The sequence below is a fragment of the Arctopsyche grandis genome, chromosome 2 (genome assembly GCF_051622035.1).
Source record: "Arctopsyche grandis isolate Sample6627 chromosome 2, ASM5162203v2, whole genome shotgun sequence".
NCBI lineage: Eukaryota > Metazoa > Arthropoda > Insecta > Trichoptera > Hydropsychidae > Arctopsyche > Arctopsyche grandis.
Genome location: NC_135356.1, coordinates 28,085,208 through 28,103,823, shown reverse-complemented (window position 1 = coordinate 28,103,823; position 18,616 = coordinate 28,085,208).

The following is an 18,616-nucleotide window of genomic DNA, read 5'->3' as shown; positions in this document are numbered from 1 at the left end:
AAATAGTGCTGATAAAGAACACGAAGTACCGTTGTTTGTCTTCATCGGTGTATTTGCATCTTCGAAATAGTTTGGTACTGACAGCCGTCCATTCGCCGACGATTCCATACATACATACGTATCCCTTCGAGTGGTTGCACAAACAACTGCAACTGCAACGGATATGCATCTGTTTTGGAGCGCAGGATGCGTAACAAATCCGAGCGCGAGCATGATGGCATCACAATTGCACTTAAATTGAGTCATTGTCGTTATTATTGACATCGCCATTTTGCAATCTATCTGCAACAACCACTTCGAGGTATGCTTATCCATTTTACTCACAATTTTAGTAAATAGGGAATCGGAGAATTGATATTGTATAGTCAACCTAACTGTGACGCGCCGGATTGGTACAGCAAAAAATAATGTATCAAAAGAAAATAAAAAAAATCATTTAACAATTTCATTACTTTTCTTTTCCATCTTCATTTATTTTTTAATTTTCTTACCAAACATAACAATAAACGAACATAATCTAGTTCGTAACTTTTATTTATTTTACAGGCAATTTGTATTTCGAGCAATGTCACATTCGAGGAATTGATTTTCGAGCAATTTATTGCATAATTAATTAATGCAATTTTATTTTGGTGTAAATTCTATGACAACACATTGTAATTTTTTTTTAAATACGTCACATCTATGTACATATAAACCGTTATAGATTCCGGAAATGTTGAATTAAAATAATTGAGTTGTTTTATAAACAGCATAAACATGGCGAATCTCATAGTAAATATTAAATTTATTTCAATCGAAAAAAATATAATATTCAACCAATTAAATTGTCGCCATAGAAACTTTGATTTGTTTTCGATGTTCCCAACCAAAATACTTGCATACAAACTTACATGCAAAGTCTCTTTCGAAATTATACATATATGAGATATACAGGGTGGGTGGTAGCTCGATACAAAGCCTTGAAGAGTTGATAGCTTACATAATTTACAACATCTTGAGCCACACACACCTCAATCCAAAGTCTTACTTTTTTATTTCATTTTTAAAGATTTTTAATAAATACACCAAAATCTCACAGTTAATTGCTAATACTGCCGTATAAGTTAAAAGAGGTATGTTAGTCAGTTATTATTTTTTTGTTTGTCTAATGTTTACTCAATCAAATAAAAACAAACACAACCATCTGTGTCAATATAAAAAATAATAGAGGTACCATAAGTTTTCAAAAATTTGTCTGATAGACACGTGTATGTACGTAAGTGGCCATTATATCGGCCACACCTTGAGGAATTTCACGGTGGCTTGCATATAAAAACCACCCAGTCGTCTCCGAAGACAATGGCTCCAAGACCAATATACGCACGGCGAGCACTCCGTCGATGAACCGTGAAAATTGACGGCGTCGTCCCGTCGATTCTGACGTGAGAGCCGACCGATGATTCCTCTCGGTGATTTTCGCTCTGCGGTTTTTCCGTTAGGCGCGTCGTAGGTATAATGCCTAGTTGGAGGTCTACGTACCGCACTGACCTTTTCTTATTTTGCTCCAATGGTCACTTTTTTTGTATTTCGATCCGTTGTGCAATTTTATGCGTCGATATAGTTAAGGTGTCCACTCACCTATGGATTAGTTTCCGGCGATTTCTTTGTCGTAGCGATTTTTCAGAGGCTGGCAACTTGTATACCGATAGATGAGGTTTTGTTTACAATGCGAACATACGTTTTATTTATATATGATGTATTTCTTTTTGGCAATATAATTCCGAAATTGCATTTGGCGACATATTTGAGAGACTTGTCCGTCCTAGTTAAAGACTTGCCTACAGACACAGGTATTTTACATTATTTTCTTTTGAGTCCGTTCAAAAGTAAAGCATAATTTCGTTTTTATTTATAATAATAATTTAATAAATATAATATATTTTAAATCTTGGAATGGTTTGAACTAACTGGATCGCCTCTCTGTATACGCCCGCAAATAAAAATGTATAATTACAATTCAAGGAATGATTCATCAGCCGTTTAATTACTGATTACAAAAGTTTTCGTAGCATGCGGCACTACACTCCATTCTACCAGAGATTTATCAAAAGAAAAATCACTTGCTTTCATTTCTATACATCGCATCGGTCTTTCAATGGGAGAGGCTGATTTTGAAGTACATATGCATGTATACTTGAATACATGTACATATATGGTGAAAAAAGCCTTATCAGTTGGCAAAAATGTTACTCGTCGCTATAAAAGACTTATGACCGGGGCTGTGGAATCAGAGTCATTTCATTTCAACGGAGTCGGAGTCGTAAAAAATCAACAGACTCCGATTCCTTTTTATTATTTTCTTTTATTAACAGTATTATGGTATGTGTCAACTAGCGGCTATTTTGTTGAAGTAAATAATAAAAAAGTTGCAAGTATTTTGATTTGTTAAGACCAAAACAGATTATTTCATATGCTTTATGCTTTTTTGTCTTATGCCTTTTTATCCCCATTTTTATTCTCATTTTTTTATTAAATTAATTTGTTGCTGTATGAAATACATATTTCATTACCAATAATTCAATAAATTGGATTATATGTCAATTTTATTGATTTTTTAATTCCTTTAATTTTTTATAATTTAAGAACCGCTATAATTTTAAGTACTAAAAATTTTATAAGTAGGCAAGAAAAGTCGATCTTAATCTAAAATCGTTCGTCAGTAATTTTTAAAGCGACTCCAAATCCCTGTTTTTTAGGAGTCTAATCATTAACTCTCTTCCATTTGGGCCTTACAGGGATGTTTTGTATTTGTAGTTGTTTCTTACATATTTATTGAAACTGGCTGTAGGTGCAAGGCATTCCTTATGCTATATTTTTTTTTTATTTGATATTTTTACTTTATCTGTTATTATTAAATGCTATTTTTATGTTTATGTATGGATGTATTTATGTTTATGTTCAAATGTATTTTTTTATGTATAATTGATGAGTATATTATTTTCGTTATGTATTAATTTATGTTTAATTGTTATTTTGTTTTTTTTTGTGTTATATTTTTTGACCATTGTGGCGCTTTAGGAATTCCTGTTATGCCACAATGGTCTGTTTAGAATAAAATAAATAAAATAAATAAATTAGATATAGTCTAGGTCGGAGTCGAAAAGTAAAGTAACACACATTTTTTTGTGAATCAAATGAATTTTGAATAGTAGACATGTTTCTAGCGAGTGTATTTGGTTGTAGCAGATTTTGTTAAAATTAAATTTTCTATTTTAATGCGTAAATTTATATTTATTATATGTATACTAGTGGTTTTACCCGGCTTCGCTTGGTATTTGTAATATGAACCGCTTAAACATGGTTAATCGAATAATAAACATTCATTTGTTTTTTGTTATCAAATTTATTTGAATCCAAAAATAATAATATTCAACGATATCGATATCGTCGTTATACAAAACTTTGATTTGTTTTCTATCCTTCTACCCAAAACTTTCATATGTACATACATAGAAAGGCTCTTTCGAAATTATATATTAGATAGGTACATAAGAATAAACATACATATGTGGTTGAGTGATGAGCGATAAATTTTTCAAGGCTCCAAATCCTCACAACAACAGTGCTCATATTATTATATATGTATGAATGTATTTTCATGTGTGGGTTTTCTATACTAAGTAATTTCCAAAAGCACGTCGAAAGGTTGAAGGAAACTAAGTGACATGTGGAAGACGCGATCCCGAACCTGCCCCAGACGAAGTTGGAAAAAATTCGAATTTTTTCCCCACCTGTCCCGTCCCCCCACCTCATTCCCATTTTCGAAGATCTACCTGATCCTGCAGCTGTTCGAGCAGTTGTGATCGGAGTCGAGCTCTGCCCCCGCAATCCTCGGATCCTGAGAGAGTAGCTTCGGTGACCTCTCCCTAAGATTATTGTGTTATTATTACGTGTTCGTCGTTCGTCCGAAACCTGTTTCATTCAAGTCGGCTCAGTTCGATGGAAACGACTCGGTTTGCATACAGACTCCCATTCATAAAATCCACACCCGGACCAATCTCAATGAACGAGACCGCTTTCGTTGCGCGAAGCCTCCGCGGAGCGTTCGCAAACTTGCACAACCCACCGCGGTATACCCGTCACGACCGTGTAGTAAATGCATAATAAATGTTTATACACGTCACTGTCGTATCGATGTGTGTAAAAAAACTTCACAAAACTTTTTATATACATATATCATTTTTTCAGACGGCTTATATCACTTTTTCAGACAGCTCGATTCGATGTAGCGTGAGACTTACGAGAACCGAGCTGCTGTCGCATTCGTGCGATGTGTTGTAATATTGTGAAGACGTAAAATACATTTTTTATTGTTTTTTCAAAATTATTTCTTATACAAGGTCTTAAATAATATTACTGTAAGTTTTGCTGTCCATAACATAACAAATACTTTTATTGTCTAAAAAATATAAATATCCATAAATATAAAATATATACGTATACCATAAATAAATGAATAATATCAACAACTTACGTATTTTATATTAAAATTTTATAAATGTAAATATTTCAAAACACGAAACACGAACTCAAAAATAACAGTCAAATTATATTCATGAACAATGTTGTATTTATTGACCAAAATGCAATGCGAAACAAACGAAATGTAATTGTAATTGACTATAGTATAATTCATTTGGTGGTTTTAATGAGAAAACTTTAGATTTGTAGAGTACTTATACGGCAACAGTATGTCAAGGTACTTTCTGTGTATACTCATCATCTAATATATAATTTAGAAAGAAACTTTGTATGTACTATGTAGTATGTATGTTTGTTCGGTTCGTTAAATCCGCGACGTTCAATTTAATAAAAAAAAAACAAATTAATATTCAAATCAATTTAATTAAAATAAAACTAATCAAATAAATTTAATAAAATGTTTACTATTAGATTGGCCATGTTTAAGCTGTTTATATTACAAATACCGAGCGAAGCCGGGTAAAAACACTAGTGCATATGTAGATAAAGTAAAAAACGTGTACGGAAAAACAGGAACGAGCGGCATTGCAACGCATGTCGGGTTCACCTGTACTCAGATAAACGTTGGCAAGATTTTTAGCAGATCGTATGTTCCGTTTAGATTTAAGTATATTACATACATACATACATAAGAATCATGTTAAACAGTATGCGAAATCATCGTGTGATGCAATCGAGGTGTGTCCAAATCTGGTTTTAAAATTGCATTTGTTTACCCCGGTGAACTTTGCTTGGTAACTTAATAGTAACCGTTGACGACCTTTGTTCAAATGCTATACGTTCGATCTCTCGTGTATCTTTACGTCACTTTCATCGGACGAGAAAGTAATTACCAGTGGAATTGCATTGCAATTAGCATGCTAACGACTCAAAGCGTCTCTGCGATGCAACCGGTTGGCCGGAAATCGTTCATTTCTATCAACCGGTTCGAGCGAAACGCACATCAATGCATCGGAGACTTGAGAGCATGTACGTATGTACATACCATTTCTACAAATTGGTCGTTTGAAGTTTTAAAGGTGGCCGTGCTACAATCGATAGAATGGAATATTTGCAAGATTGCAATGATTGCACTTCGCCCAGGAAGTGTTGCAGGTGTCGTTGCCACCGAGCGTAACCGCATTGAATTAATTTTGCACGTGTACTTTACCTGCAACTTCCTATTGCACTGTTGCAATGACCTTGAATCATTTCAACTATGAATGACTTGTTTGTTTGCGTCATTTGGCAAATATCTCTCAGTATAAAAATTATCATTGGTGAATTCTCCAACACGCTTCCATTCGTCTTTGTTTTAAGCAACCCTCATCCATCTCACCCCACACATGTTTCTGATTTCATCCACCCATCGCCCCGTGGCCTTCCTTGCACCCTTTTTTGTACATTTTCTGGGGTACCGTTCGAACACTTCTGTCGTCCGTTCTTCTAGCTGTCATTACATTAACTACCTTTGTCATACTTCCAACCCACGTGTTCCGATTTTTATCTCTAGTATACAAATATGTACATATGATCTTTTCACTTTTCAACAATTTTTAATGCTGCCTGTTTTGTCGCTTATATAGCTTTAGTCGGTTGAAGCCGGTTGTGTCGCGTTGAGTCGTGCCATTGTATTCGTTGTAATTAGGATGATGATTCTGAAATTATATTTGAATGGAAAAGCTGTCTTCTTTTGATTTTGGAACTGTTACTTTTTGACAAATACTGAGTTTGATGATTTTTCTCTTTATTCTTCTTCTTTTTTTTTTGTTTCTTCTACGAAGAGTCAATTCAAACTGTTTTTAATGCCACGCCACTTCTCAATGCGACAAACTTCATCATCGGATATATGTAAGGGCGATTTAATAAGTCAGAAAGTGAGAAGTTGTCATCGGTCATTGATGGTACTGCGAAGAATAGTGAACCATTTTTTGTGTGCAAAATGTCCGCCAATCTTTGATGATGACCAAAGATCGGCGTTCGGAAAAAAATTCACCACTGTCAATTTCTTAGAAAAACCATGTTTTTTTGCTCTCTTGCTTTCCAACACTAATGAATCGGTCTCTTGTTATTTGAGAAACACCCAGCCAACGCCTACCTCTGATGTTGACAATTTGTCGCTTGGGATTATTCCTAGCACATTGCGTCGCTTCATCGTACAAGCAAATAATAAATACGTACAAATTTATGTCCGTCTTTGAAATGTTTGTTCAACTATAATAAAAATGTTTAAAACAATATGAACAAAATTGATATGCTTGAAAAATTCGTTAAGTTTATTAAGATGATTTTTGAAATGTCGTTGACTTTTTAAGCATGGTAATTGTTGTCGAACAGGCAACTATGGTGGTCTTGTTTTTAATTTCTCATTATACACACACATACGTGCATTCACGGCTTGAATACATTTGGTGCGGGATAAATAATGGTGCCGTATAGAATTTCGACCAAAGATGCTGGTCTGTTGTATCGAAAAGATCGAATGACGCTTTCGAAAACTGGAAAAGTCGCCTTTTTCGACAAACTGCAATTTAAGCGCTTCAATTCCTCGCATTTTATAATATTTGACATGAAACAAAGCTATTCACATATTGGATGAAATTCTTTAGATAAATAAAACTTTATCTTCATCTCCGTACTCGGAAGGCTTGTATGTAAATAGATACGGTTAAGGTGGGTGGGGGCGCTCGAAAAATTCCCGGAAAATGCAAATATTTTGTTTCTGAAATGCTTTCTTTGCGGAAAATGCAAGTTTTCCACACAGAAAGCTTGCCTGATTAAACTTATCTTTTACATATAATGAAGTTTGAACTGTCATTTTCACTTCTATTCAATCATCACTTTTCACTATAGTCTCCACAGCATGGATATTTTCTCCGGAAACTGAAATTGATAGTAGTCGTAACTACTTCCCGGGAACTTTGTGGACTCCCTGGCAATATGCGCGCAATCTTTTGAATGTATCCGCGTAAGTACCGCAAAGAGGAAACGCGGAAAATTACGGTGAAAGAGATGAAAAATTTCCACAGGTTTGAACTTGACATTGCGTTTGAGCGCGATCGATACTACCGCTGAAACGTGGGTATGCATTTGATCCGGGGCTAACTTTTCGAACGTTGCCATGGTTAGCACTCTGTTGCACACCCTTGAAATGTCCATTTGCAAATTTCCCCCGATACCCCCCCTGAAACGACCGTACGTACATTAATAGATATTCACATATGTACATTCTCTCGAGGGTTTATTTACACACATATATAACTTAATTTATTTGTTGTTTTGATTTATATGTGTGTGATTGTATTGATTTTCCTCTAATTTTGTAGCGGAAATGTTGTATTCAGTACTGGTGCTCGGGAAATTGCACATTACATTAAAATTGTCGGAAAATTCCCGTATATCTGATACATGTACATATGTACTTGTCCGTGGCGTGCCGTGACTATAATACATATATACAAATATATATTTTTAATTTTTCATTTGTAATAATCTGTCTTGAAGTGATGAGTATAATTTTAGTAGTAAATAAGTAGCCTATATTTCTTAATAAGATTTCAAGGCCTCGTTATTTGTTTCCGCGCGCTCCCCACTGTTTCATTCTGAGGGAATCTTTTCCTTGCCGAGTCCCTTGCCATATTTGTACTTATGAAGTTATGTCTAAATGTGTACAAAAAAAAAGTTCAGGATGATGTTTGACACAAATCGGAATATTCGTAGTGAAAATTCCATCAATGCTTGAAGAGATGAGTAAATTAAAAAAAATGTTTTGTCTTTGACGGAACGTCTATGCATAACAAATCGCCAGAACAGAATTGAGACAGTGAGTCCGTGCAAGCGAATGACGTGGCGGACCACACTATAACGAACCACTACCACAACCATTACTTCAGTTAGGGCCGATTCCGATTTCTAAACTTCGTTAATCCGTATGAACAATATCAGTATGGACGACGATTTGAATTCATTGTAATTGAATTATTGATAGTTTTTTTTAATTTTTAGATAAACGATTTTAAGGGACTTACCTAGTCCCCTATATTAGGTGAATTGTGTGTAATTGTTGTTTTTTTTTTGTTACAGGTGAGGATATTTGAAGTGTTTCCTGATGTATTTTAACGACAATCTATGTATGTATGTATGTAATGCGGTTTATTATTATTTTGTACAATATTTATCTGCTATACTTGATTTGCGGAATTGCTCATTAGAAGCATTTTATTAGCTTCACTCTGTTAGTTCAGTGACATCTTACCGACATACGGAGGGGGGTTAGCTAACATTGAAGTAAGCTAATGTCTCGGACATGTATCTAGAAGAGTTTAATCATTAACTCATTAAAATATACGTTGGAATTTTGTATCAGATCGGAGCGATGACAGCTAACTATCCAGTGCTGAAAGTTACTTTTTTAAAATTTTCTCTCATCTCATATGAACTTAATATTACGAACTTTCTCATATGCGTACATTAATTCGCTAACAGATTAAATAATTTTATGAGTAAAGTCATGTACACATGTACATATGTATATAAAATATGGTCCTACTGTTGTGATTTGGCACCGAATGTGCCGACGAGTCTCACCAGGTAGACGTTGGATGTCTAAGATAATAATATACCTATCATAATCTCGTTTCCTATAATGGAACTTGTAGGGAAAAGAAGCTGACGACCGGAAATCGCAGTCAATCCGCGGACCAACAACCGGTTGCCGCACTATTCATCTCTACTCAATTATCCGCTTATAAGACGATGCTTTTTTTTTTTAATCATACTTTTTTATCGTAGATGAGAGGACGTCCGCAGTCGGGAATCGTACAATTCCTGCTTCGATGTGTAATTATGCTATTATCTTTAGGCATTTGCACTTCTGGGTTATACTCTGCCACATAAATTTATATCTATATTTGTCTTTTTAATGCGTTTTCGAATCCAAGCATAGCGGACTTTGACACGTTTGGTATATTTAGCATTTGTCACGTACGTACATAGTTGAGTTGTTTTAACACTTTCAATGCTGAGCTAGAATCCGTGCTATGCTGATATTTTATAAAATAGCTCTGTCGCACAAATGTTTGGACAGTGTGGAGGTCTAGACAGTTCTAGGAAGGCGCGTCTACCTGAATCTTGCATAAAGCACGCTATACAGTACCTATATTTATTAATTATTTTCGCTAGTATCATCTTCTTCATAATTATTAAAATGCAAAGCCTTCTGAATCAAAAAAAAATCTATCACGAGACATAAATTGGGAAATCAGTGTCATACATATTCTCCATACTAAAACGTAATAAAAAAAAATAATAGTAACAACACTCGTATGTTTACTCGATTTGTATACTCGAAATTATATACATACATTTATTCAAAATCTGCACTCTCTAAGATGAATCCGCACTCTCTAAGACGGTCCAGGTTGTAAATGTGTAGCGGAAATTCAAGTAGATACGTAAGTCAAGTCGTGAAGTCTCATACGACAGTTGAGCTAAGACTGAATGTACTTTTCATATGATATCCCGTAAAAAAGGAACTTGTGGTTTTTCCCTTATTTAGTTCCCTTAAAAGATAGCGTAAAAGTCCACAATTGCTAAAAGGTATTACATGATATTTTCCAAGAATCGACTCAACATTATCGTGTAAGCAGGTAAATCGAAAAAAAATTGGCATTTTTACATATAAAGTGATAGCATCATATTTGGATCACCCATTAGACATTTTAGTATATTCACTTACATTTACTAAGAGTAATATTTACTAAGCTTTTTGTATAAAAATATAATCACCAAAACATCTATATTTTTTGAATAAGTTAAAAAATAAACAGTAAATAACATTATATAAAATTTAAAATAGAGAGTGTAAAAGGTCCAATAGTTTCTCATTGCCTTTCGAATGTAAAGTGGATATGGATTATGATTCTATGGAACTGTATAACTATTGACAGATAAAAATCGCCAAACTATGATAGGAGATTGTCAATTTTGATTTTATAATAATCGTTGAAAGAATCGAATACATTTACGACTACATTGGACGTGATTAGTTACTTGAAAGGTCTGTTCGTAGCAGGTATTACTATAGAACGACTATCCTTTTTTGATTGACTCGAAAGCATTTAGTTAAGCATCGTGTTTAGATAAAACGGGGAATACGTCTTTCATCACAATCGACGATGTGTATCAACTCATAACGAAGGAACAAGATCGTATAAATTTGGTCGAATTTGCTGTGTGAATCAATTAAAAGGGGTATTTCGGTCGAAGCAGGCACTCGATGCACTTTACTCGACGCGATGCACATTGCAAGTGCCACTTATGTATGTACATACATATGTACTTGGTTTTTCGGTGTCTGAGTTTTGTTTTGCCTTTGAACCTGCATCCTGCCGCTGGGTTGAGTTTTGTCATCTTGTGCATGTAGTAGATATTTCGAGACCAGATGGATCTTTGGCGAGTTGCATCGCCTCGCATTGTGCAGTTTGTTGTTGCGGTCGTGGTAAACTTGTCTTGTGCGTTGACACAGATGGCTCACACGGTTCGAACCGGTAGTTGAGGTTCAACGACACACACTTCTCGCATATACCCACATAGATAAATATAATACCACTTTTCGATTATGGCTAAGCGTCGGTCACTTGCTCCAGTAATATCTCCAGCATCTTGTACCTCCCCATCCGCCCCCTCTCCCTATTCAGTGGCGTTTGGATTTCGAGCTTTCGTATGTAATAATAGTACGTACATATATTATATAATATAATAAGTCAGTAAACATCCTTCATTCAGCCTACATCACCGCCCACTCGTATGTTCCATTTTTTGACAGCAAGTACCATTTTTTGACAGCAGGTAGAAGGCCGGAAACGTTTCAGAAGTTTCATTTAGATTTTCATACACAGTCGTTTTATAATTTTTCTTTTAGAATAAAAAAAAAATACAAAGTAACGTATAACGATATTAACGTTTTTTTTTTTTTTTTTTTATAAAAAATGGTAAATTATTATTGAATAATTTATTTTGTTACTAATATGAAAGAATATTCGTATGAAAAATTCTATTTTATCTTCCCATGGTGTGGTGAATTAGTTGTATAATTGGTTTCTTTTTGAAAATTTGCGTTAACAGCCCAAATGTGCTTATCTTTTGCTATTATGCTACATCAATGTATAATTTCGTATTGTTGCAATTGTGAATTTCGTTTTCTCTACCGAGTCGACGTATACATACGTACGTTGACCATGCGTCCTTATTTAAGAGGAGAGTCCTTTATTTCACTGTTCTGTCCTTTAGATTTATTTATTTCCTAAATTTGCCCTTTTTTATTTTGTAATCAATCTTTACTAAGTATGATCCACCTTAATTCGAATATGATAATGATTTTTGTAGGTTTCTTTTTGTTTGTGAAATATAAACGTTTAAAAAATGCACAACGTTTACAGTTTTTTAGCTGTTACAGTCTTTAACTCAAAATCTAGTATCGCTATGCCAAAACTGAGTATTGTAATCAATAGTCGGATGTTTTTCCTATTGATTGTGATTTTTCAATGCTTTAAAATACTTACGAATGATTATTTAGCGAATTTTATGTCTTTTGACATACTTTTTTTTAAACATTTTTTTCCTTGATGCAATGAGTTTATTTCGCCGTTTTTTTTTTACTTTTCCACGATTATAAGGTTTGGTTTTGTATCTCAATTTTTTTTTATCTAAACTTTCTAATTCGAGTGGTAAATGTGCTTTAAATTTCAATAATGTGTAATGTTATTGTTTAAAAATTCAAAAGTTTGTATGCTATTATTTTATAATAAATGATATAAACTTATAAAACATTTTTTAAAGTTATGAATCAATTCTTTATTTTCTTCAAAAATAATATGGTTACCGTACGTATACGCAATGATGTATCGCGAAGATTAGATCAAATTACTCGGGCGCGTCGCGGAGACAATTGCACCATCATCGGGAGACCTTTGTCACATTTCTAATTAACCGTCACATGTGCGATGATGACAAAGAAATATTTACGTGATGTGCACGCGCTCCGAGATCAAATCTTCCGAAAAAAAATGTAATAATTAAAATTAAAATAATACGAAAACAACGGCTAGCGGCTTCCGGCGCTAACGACAATTAGCGCTATCGGGATGGGCCAAAATGAATCACTTCATTCGGATGGCTCGCGACTCTCTGACGTTCGGATGAAATGTCACAATTTTAATTGTAAGTGATGCGTTCAATTTGGGGGTTTTGTGTTGCGCTAGTTTTGAGTGTGAGGCTTCGCCCGGGTTGTGATTTTTGCGGGGTTTTAATGAGTGCGCGCGGTGTCACGTATACGATGCGTTCGTCGGCGCAAATCTAACTGTACCACAATTATGACATGTAAATATTTCATTACGTTCGAGTAGCTTGTTAAAGCTTATAGTAATAATTATAATTTTGTATTTTTGACATAAGGTACAATACATATGAATTACATATCGTTACTATACGAAAATACATATGTCGTCTTCAAAATCGTTATAAATTTGAGATTAGCATTGAAATGGTGGTTGTATAGAATGCCCGAAATAGTGTGACAAAGTTGATGATGTTTACAAGAATGCACAATGTATGAATGAATAATATAAAACGGCAACTTCATTTCCATAATAATTCCTAGCGTAGTTTTACGTTTATAAACAGCAAGTGACACCTCATAAGAATTTTATATTGATTTTTGCTATTCATAATGCAATTTTAATTGCTAGTCATAATTAATTTATTACAATTAAATACACAATTAATATTTTATATTAATGGAAATTTATAGTTTTTAGATAATAAAAGTCAAAGTCATATTATGGACAAAACTTACAGTAATATTATTAAAGACCTTGCATTGAATTGTATTGTAATAATATTACTAAGAAATAATTTAAAAAAAAAAATTTTACGCCCCTACAATGTTTCAACACATGTTCGAATGCGACAGCATGCTCGGCTCTCGTAATTCGACTATACCATAAAATAGTATATAAAAATAGAAAAAAATCTCAATCAATAACTTTTATACTAACATAAGTTAAATATAATTAAACATTTCATTTCGATTCACACGATGCGAAGTTGGATTTCGTCAGTCGGATTTCTCAATTAATTTATTTGCGATGCATTTTTTTTTCAATCGTTGCAGGTATGCACTACTTGTTAGGAAATATCTGCTGTTAGTAGGAGAAATACTAGTAATGGGTTTCCTTAGTTGGTTGCATTGCAGAAACGTGAAGAAACATCCGTCATCGCGCGTTAACCTTTTCGACGTCGACCTAAACGGTTCTTCGGTTCTTCATATAAACGTTGTCAAAGCGTTCTCTATCGCTCCGTCCGTTCTCGCGTCGAAAGGGTTAGATTGTGAAGAGCGAGAGAGCTAGTCGTGAGCGGGTAAATGTGAACGCGCGCGCCCGTACCATTGTTGCGTTCGTCCAATCGACAAAACCCATTGTTGTTACAAAAAGTAAAATTAAAAACAAAAATACACAAAGCATCGTGTTAATAGCAAGGCACAGGTCGAACGAAAAAAGAAATCTCCGTGTATATTATATATGTATGTACATATTTATTTATGAACCGTGTGGTTCATTATTGGAGGGGATCGTGTTATTCTCCGATTATCACTAGTCACCGGACCCAGAAGGTGCCGCGTATTGTTCAAAGGTTGTAAATGCATTGTTAAAGGTTTGCCGAACCTTTTTTACAAAGGATTTACAACAATGGAACAATGGATAGCACTGTGACTATCCTACCTCTAATTATCACAATTTAAATATGTATGTATGTGTGTGAATGTTTGTTTTTACTGTGATTTATACGTTTTTTGCACGGTTTTTATTAGTTTCACTTGTATGTACAACGTTAAGGGCGAAATCAGACAGCAGTGAATGTGGCACTTTTTTTTTTAGATAGTTTTAAACATATAGAAAAAATGTGACGTTCATGGTACGCGTGCATGGGATGGGATAGTCCTTTCAAAACGACACACTCGACCTATGTCATTAAAATTGTATGATACAATTTTAACGAAAATGGTCCAAGGGGTGGTTTTTTTATAGATTACTGTCAAGCAAAGATAAATACTACCATACGGTCGAATGTGTCATTTTGACTATCCTATGTCACATTTTTTCTATATGTTTAAAACTATCTAAAAAAAACCACGTGCCACATTCACCGCTGTCTGATTTCGCCCTAACTGGTCCCTTCCTTAAATTCTCCCGATAGCATTCAAACTTTACCCATGCATGTTTGACTTTCTGCCCCCCACTTGTTTTGTCAGATTTTAATAGTTTAAGCGCCTTTAACTTTAACTTTTTCACACTATATCTTATAACGTTATAAGATTTACATTATAGGATCTCTTTATCTCTCATATATATTATATTTTTCCTTCACTAATAGATTATATAATGAATGATAAAAATATGTTTTTATAAAATTGAAATGCGTTCGTTTTTATTTGATTAAGTCGTTTCCACCGCTTGTTTGTCGTATCTCTTTTCGATCTCATTTATCTTTGTTTTCAACTCTATGATTTCGACTTTTTGGATTGATTTTGGACTGAAAGCGTCTATTCCGTACTACGATATATTATAATCCTTTAATCATACTAGATTTTATAAGTCATTTTCATCCCGCAGTCGAGGATTAGAGTTGTCAAAACGTCGTTGTTGAAATAGTGAAATAGAAAATAGAAAGTGCATCCACACATGTTGTAATAAAACTTGCGAGGTATGTACATACATACAAAAAAATGTTATCCAAACGAAGCCCAGATATTAGTTTTAGTATTGTGTTCGTTTGATTTGTAATTTTGTAAATCAAATTTGTAAATCGATCTGTTTTTACAGTTTCCGATTGCTTTGATCAGTTTCAATTTTCTCCTGCATATTTACATGCTGCGTTGACCCAGAAATTAGTTTTAGTATTCAAATATTTTTAGTATTGAGTTAAAAAAACAAGGTTTATTTGGTGAAATTTATTTTATGTGTTTGCAGATATTTTATTTAAGTCGATCTTTTGACAGTTTTGTTCGGCTTATTTTCTGTTTTGACTATACATATGTACATATGTATTCTTTCCAGAGTGCATTAGTACTCCGTATCCTATGTATACGATTCGCCAGTACGAAGCGTTCTTGAGTTTTCTTCTATTATATGGAGCCCTAGTGATAGGACCTATTATTGTTTGAGAATCGAAAAAGTACAGATGAGGTTTCTCAGATAATACCTTCATGATAGTTTACGGTCGCTATATCAGTGCTTACCTGTTGGGAGCACTAGGTTATAATTCCCTGGCGTCACGACGTAGAGAAGTTTATAGAAACATTTCTTTAAACTACTGGTTAGTTTGGTGAATCTTCAAATTCAAATTCTTGCAGAATTGAGCTTCAATGTTCCCAGTCAACTCAGATACATTAGATACCGCAATTTATTCTCCTCACCTGGGGCACGTACCAATTTGATGGTTTCGCCGTCTGTTGCCAGACGCATCAAGCTCCTCAACCAGATTTTTATTAATTTGGATTTTGTACAATCTAAAATATCCTGATCTGGTTATTTAGTATGCTAGTTTTGTTTTATTTTATTTTCATCTTATTGTTTACATTTTTCTGTTGTTTGTATAGCCATAGTGACAACTACTCTGTAACGTGACTATAAATAAATAAATATGTAAAATCTTACGTATTTACGTCTGTCGATAAGTCGTAGCTATTCTTCAGCGACGAAAATTTTTTCTGACAATTGAGTACATACATATTTTGCTCGTCGCTCTTTTGATCTTAAAATTTCAATTGGCAAAATAATACTTTTTTCAACAAAATATAGTAAGAAGTCGAAATGTTTTTCTTTTGATGTCTCTCGTAGGATCCCTCGTAGCGTCTCTCGCTATGGGAAATTTCGTAGCAGCAATTTAATGATACGTTCTAAATTATAGGAAAAAATGTTTAAAAACTTTGTATGAAATTCGCACACAAAGATAAAAAAATTTATAACATCGAATTTTTGAATTTGGAAACACCTCTAACCAATATTTTTTTCTTATATATTATATAATATTTTCAGGTAAGTAGATATGTATTGTGTATTGTACTCGTATGTACGTCGTCTATTTCATTTGATATTTTCGAACGACATTTCTATCACATTTGACAATCTTCGCATCAATAGTGTACATACATATGTTCGTTCTTAAAAAAAAAAAGATTTAACGGGATGCACACATGGTCTACTAAGAATACGGATAAAAGTCCTGAGGGACTAGTGCATGTACGGTTTCCCACAGTTGTCCAGAAATTTACACACACACCTGCTAGATTACGCTTCCAAACATGTGGCTCGAGCTCTATTTATCACAGCACGCTTTGATTTCGCACCATAATATTTGTAGGTATATTTCATTTGCATAGAAATATCAATGTAAAGATTGTTTTCAACATTTTTTATTTCTTTTAATATAAAAATTCAAAGGGCCGTAGTAAATAGCACGCTATGCTTTGGAACGTACTACGTATATATAAATACCTCAATAAGCTCGAGTTTTCTTGGAATGGAAATACTTCTGTTGGCATTTTTAAATATATTCATTTATTGCTACCATTTTCTTTAACATGTATGCTTTATGGCATTGAAATTTACAATTGTTTCATTTACTGGCCTGAATACGAAATATCATAAATTTGACGCATTACTGCGGAATAACTGTTAATCATCAGGCAAACTAATTAATATTGTTACAAAGCGGCGTTCTTGCTCGATTGAAAGATGGAATTGTTGTTATGTGAGAGATAATTTAAGATTTATAGCGATTTTAAAGGTGATCGTTTTTGGTTTTGCATCTACCGTTAAAACGAAATGAGTGAAAATTTAGTTTGAATGATAAATTTCAAAAGTATTACTCTCAAAACCGTCCACCAATTAATAGGGGTAATTACGGTTGTCTCTATGAATAAAATATATGTTCAATCAAGTATGCAAAATGAAAATAAATCACTGGTTACAATATTTCATTGATGAAATTGCGGCTAATTCGATTTTCAGTCGTGTTGTTTGTCTCACAAGGCTATTGGGAAGAGCTTCCCACGTATTCCCAAAAGTTAAATAGGCGTTTATTATATTTTTTTCTTTGAATCCGAACTATGTAATAATGATCTTACGAGAGGGTGTAGTCTGCGGTGTTCAGTAGCCCGCGGCAATTAACCGAGATCCTTTGCACAGAAGGGATGCTGTTCCCATGGTTGTGTGCACGTTTTTTCTCCTCCTTATTATATTTTGAAGAGCTCGTAAAAAGCTGGCCACATACATTCTTACGAAACTAGCATCAGAGATATAAATCAATGAGCTCTCGTAAAACAACGCATGCATGTGTCATGCGTTTTTTGCTGATCTGGAAATCTTTTTTTTTTCTTCGAACCCACTCTACGTTTATTTTGGGGGGCTATTTTTTTGCAATACTTATTTCTTGTTCGAAAAGTTTGGATAATGAAATATATTTAATGTTTTGAAGTATCATATTATATGTATATACATAAGAGTAGTCCTTACTTTGCATGTATAAACGTTCAAATGATTGTATTGCAAAACATTTAGAGTAACCATTTTCCTCCCAATCATCATATATACATATATGATGTTAATAAAAAAAATGTACATAATTGAATAAATTATACCCCGTGTTAGATCGTTCGCAAACAGAAACTCGATACGTCCAGTCAATTTTCGCTCCCTTCTAAAAATACACGAACCCTGCGAAGTGCATCGTATGCAATCCCACCGGCTCATCATTAAACAATATCCATTTCCAAACGAGCACTCCGAATATATACGTGGTTCCATGACAAATGGACACAAGTCAATCGTGCTGTTTGCGCACATCGTATGTGTGCATAAACACGACGTTCGATTGTAAACACACAACACAACATGGCAAACGACGCGGTCCGGACTGTACTTATAATTGATCATGTTTATTTTCCTCGGTTGCAACTTGCACATGCACACGAGTGGGCCCGTCCATCATCGGTCAAGTGTTTTCGTAATTTTCTGGCCGAAAAGGGCTCGAGGGCGCTCGACCTTAGCATAGA